The sequence below is a fragment of the Petaurus breviceps genome, unplaced genomic scaffold (genome assembly GCF_028583685.1).
Source record: "Petaurus breviceps papuanus isolate PSGF00001 unplaced genomic scaffold, PetGlider_PUasm1.0 156, whole genome shotgun sequence".
In the NCBI taxonomy this organism is placed as follows: Eukaryota; Metazoa; Chordata; class Mammalia; order Diprotodontia; family Petauridae; genus Petaurus; species Petaurus breviceps.
In genome coordinates this window covers 10,000,775-10,005,250 of record NW_027185720.1, presented here as the reverse complement: position 1 = coordinate 10,005,250, position 4,476 = coordinate 10,000,775, and the positions used below count along the sequence as shown (strand labels likewise).

Below are 4,476 nucleotides of genomic sequence, written 5' to 3'. Positions count from 1 at the left end.
CTTCCCAGGCCGGGCGAGGCCCTCTCCTCCTGCTCCTCCATCTCCGGCTCGGGATCGCCCTCCTTCCCGTGGAGCCGCGAGCGGCGCAGGCCCTGGGGGAGGAGGCGAAGAGGCCGCCCCGAGCCCGCCCGCTCCCCCTGCCTGCCTGCCTGCCGGCCGGCCGGGCCGGGCCTGGGCTTCCCTCGCCACCCCTCCTCCGGCCGGGTCCAGCGGGGCCCGCGCGGGCGCGGCCAGCCTCCCCTCCCCCGGCGGCGGCGTGGCCGGGAGCAGCGGGCAGGCCCTAAAGGGCACCAGCCCGCCCGGCCCGGAGCCGGGGGGGGGGGGGGAACCGCGGACCCCGGCCCTGGTCCACGGGGCGCCCAGGAGGAGTCCCACGGACAGCAGCCGGCGGCGGCGGCAGCAGCAGGACCCCGAGCGGCAGCGGCAGCCGCCTCGGCTGGCACCGCCTGGCACAGCTGCTCCACGCATCCCCGGAGCCGGACCCGCACGTCCTCGCTCGGCGGAGCCCGCCGCCAGTCCGGCCGCCTTCTCCGCCTTCTCCCGGGCGGCTCCAGCGGTCAAGGTAAGAACGCCGGGCACGGCGGCAGGATTCCTTTAACCTTCTCGGGACGAGTTAGCCAAACCTGTGGCTGTCACTCCAGAACGTGGGTCTGGAGGTGCCGGAGGGGCTCGATCACCGCCCCATCCCCAGCTCTGAGACCCGGAGGCAAGTGGCTGCAAAGATAATCCTCTGCTCTCCTCTCCCCCCTTCTCCTCTCTTCTTCCTCCTTCCCCATCCTACTGCCTCTTTCATCCTCTCTCGGAGCCCCCGGATTGTTCTACCGCTCAGTGCCCTGCTACCCCCTCCCCCCATGTGGCACACAGCGGGGAGTGCCCCCTGGCATGCTGGTGGGCATTTATGCCTTTGGAAAGACTGGTTTGCAAGAGTCCCCTCCTCCGACCGTGCAGGGCACACATCTGCCTGTCCTGGCATGATCCCGGGAAGGGGGGTGCGGGGGAGAGAACTTTTCTGTTCTCCATGTTGCACAGACTACACTCAAATTGGATAGGGGTGGGTGGGTTAGTAGGCAGGGTATAACCGAGTTAGCACCCAGGTCTCCCGCCGGTGCAGTTAGTCTGCCGGTAGCATAGGTATCGCTTAGACAAGAGGTCTCATTACTGTTAAACAAAGCTGCTGCTGATGAGTGGGTCGATAAATTAGAGGCTCAGACATTCGTAGTGTAAATGTCAGTGATTCCGAAGGGCTCAGGTACTCCAAAGTTTGTATATACCATCTCTTTTGTCCATTGTGTGATTACCTGGCTCCAGCTTTTATTTCCCTCTGAAGAATGAACCCGTAATCTGTCGGCATAGCCTAATGTATTTGGAATTGATGAAACCTGTGGGCTCTGTCCAAAACCATTTGATCTTAAATGGGTCTCTTAGAGGGAACAGACTGTAGCCAGGTGCATGGAATCCATCCCCTGTGTGGCCCTCTTAAATGAGGATGGATTTTATTTTTTCCCCAATCCCTCTGCCCATGATGTATCTCGGCTGAGCAGGTTTCGGCTGAATTCAGAACCCGTGAATTTTGTCACTCAGTCCATTAAAAGGATCTCCTCTGGGAGCAGCTTACATTTTCGGTGAATGTCACACAAAGTTTTACAGTGGCTTATATAAGGGACCCAAGAGATTGTCCCTCCAATGCTGGCTTCTAGGACAGATGAATGGAGGCGTTCACCTTTCCCTAGCAAAGAAGCAAGTTCCTCTATAGGGAAATAGGCTAGAAGTGCCCCCCCCCATTTCTTTTTAGAGATTTTCCCCCTCTGTCTTAGTTTCTTTCCCCCCCCTTTTCCGCCTCTCCTCACCATCAGAAGTGAGCTTGGGGTCATTGGAGAGATTAGGACAAGAATAAGCTTCCACCTTTTGGAAATGTGTATGTTTACATACATACATCAACAAATAGAAAGTAAAAATTGGCTCACAAAGTACATCCCAATTCATACTGTTAGGAGGCTCTGCCTTGAGATTTCTCATTTCTCCTAATGCATGTTTTTTTTTTCTTTTTTGAAACTATAGTTAGCAGAACCAGAATTACTACCCAAACATTATATAATCCAGTCCCATTGCTGCTATACCACCAAGGAAATGGGCAGCAGAGGAGAGGGCAGTGTCTCTGATCAGGGTATGCCCTAAGGGAGGACAAAGAAACAAGGAAAAAAAAAACCTGCCCAAAAGGACCTACTGCAGTTTAGGCAGGTTTATAGGGCCCTAGGTTCAGAGATGGAAGATACCCTAGAGAATAGCTAATTCTATTCCAGTCTTCTCATTTTAACACTGAGGCCTTGAGAGACCTAGTGACTTGTCTGAGGGCACTGAAGCCCTAAATGCCATAGTAGGGATTTGAACACAGATCTTCTGATGATGTGAAGTCTAAATGGGTAGAGGGCAGCTGCCAAGTATTCCTTAATTAAGCGTTCACTTTGAGAGATAAAGTTCTAATGTGTGACATGCATTTCTTCTGCTTGGAAATAGGGCTGAAATCTCCAGAAATGAGCTGGCTGGTATTCTAGTCTCACCGAGATTTGGAAAGTGCTTAAGCAGCATGAGAGGGTTGCTAAGAGGTTTTGCTTGGTCCTCTGTGTCTTAAAAATTCCTATGGAATATGGGAGAGTACATCTATCTAGTCAGTGCTTTCTCTAGTCATCTGTGCTAGCAGGTTCTGGGGGGGCTGATTGTCTATTTCCTCACTGATGGAGACACTTGGCTTAGAGTGGGAAAAGCCTATGCTCCTTCCTTGTTTTCTTAGAGGTGCTTGGGCTCAAAAGGAGGGTTGGTAGCTATGGGCTCACAGCCGGAGTATAACAGCACAACTAAGCCTTGATCTGGGAGACCTGCAATGGGCATTTGGTGCAAAGCAGCCATGAGAGGCTAGGTGGTTTTTAAAGAGGAGTGTGTGTGTGTGTGTGTGTGTGTGTGTGTGTGTGTGTGTGTGTGTGCGTGTGCGTGATAGCTCACTTTTCTGAAGCATGTTTAGCCTTCTAAAGCACTTTCCTCAAAGCCAATCTCTAAACAAGGTAGTATCAGTATTGATTTTCCTCATTTAAAGGCTAGTTGACTGACTGGTAGATTCATTTTATGGATGAGATGACTGAGCCTCAGAGAAGTTCCTTTGGGATGCCTGGGTCCCATATGTAGAGCTAGACAGGACTTCACAGACCACCTAGTCCCCACCTCCCCCAATTTACAGATTAGGATCTGAAGCTCCAGGAGAGACTTAAAATGACTTGTAGGAGGTGGCACCACTAGTGACAGAGACAGGAATCATGACCCTGATGGATCTTCTAAGGAACTCGGTCTTTTGGATTGTGGATCAGGTACCAGGCAGGTCCAATCTTGAAATTCTCACAGATTTTATTTTTGTGACTGACAGCTAGGCAGCTAGGTCAAGCAATAGATAGAGTGCTGGGGCTGGGGTCAAGAAGACCCGAGTTCAGATTCTGGATCAGATACTTATAAGCTTCATAAGTCTATGCAAGGTACTTAACCACTGCTTGCCTCAGTTTCCTTATCTGTAAAATGTAGCTAATGGTAGCATATACCTTCTAGGGTTGTGTGAGGATAAAATGAGGTAATTTTGTAAAGGCCTTTGCAAACATAAAGCACTATAAAATATCTTATTATCACCATCATCCCTTGCCCAGTGCCACAACTAGCATTTTTAGTTCCTAGGGCAAGCTTCACACAATATGCAGTTTGTTAGGATAAACTCAGCTGGAGGGGACCCTCTGGGACACCAGCCTCCGGAACACAGTAAAGTTGAGTGTGGGCTAACTAGGTGCTAAAGTAAGTTCTTCCTAGAGTTGTTGAAGGAGTTTATGGATTGTTTTTTCTCTCTAAATTTTGATACCCTGGGCCAGTGCCCCATCTGTCCTGTCCTAGTTACATGGCTCTGCCCATGGGAACAGTTGTCCAGAGCACAAATTGAGCCAGTCCTATTTCTGAGCTCTAATTCTTACTCTACTATTGTGGGGACAATTTGTTCTCTTAGTGAAATGAAGATTTATCTGTCTGGTCTCTTAGAGGTGCTAGAGATGCTAATGACTTAGTGTCCTAAAAGAGCTATTCTTTCCTCAGATAACAAGGCTACTGGAATAGCAAATATTATTACTATAATGGCTGATGGCAAGATATGTGTTCTTTATGGGACACTTTCCTGTGTGATTCCAAAGGCTGGTGGGGTAAAGCACAGAGAGTTTTGTTTACTCATGAATACAGTCCATTTAAGAATTCTACTATGAACCAGTCTGACAGGCCTTGATTAGTATGGGCTTGGAGTTTCAGGATCTGAGTTAAAATCTTGTTCCATATTTATTAACTATGTTAACCAAGGGAATTCACTTAACCTCTTCACCTTCACTTTCTTCATGTAATTCTAAATCTATGATCCATTGAGGGGCCACTTCATTATTGTAGTAGTAGTAGTAGTAGTAGTAG

At 49.8% G+C, this 4,476-nt stretch overlaps 1 protein-coding gene across 1 annotated transcript in view; it reads left to right on the top strand.

Annotated features, from left to right (window-relative positions):
- Nucleotides 1-334: 334 nt before the first annotated feature.
- LOC138156619 (xylosyl- and glucuronyltransferase LARGE1-like) overlaps nucleotides 335-4,476 on the top strand; it is a 314,361-nt gene continuing 310,219 nt past the window's right edge. The window contains exon 1 of the mRNA XM_069082027.1: nucleotides 335-562. The gene's annotated coding sequence lies outside the window, so the exon portion shown is untranslated. The remainder of the gene's footprint in view (nucleotides 563-4,476) is intronic.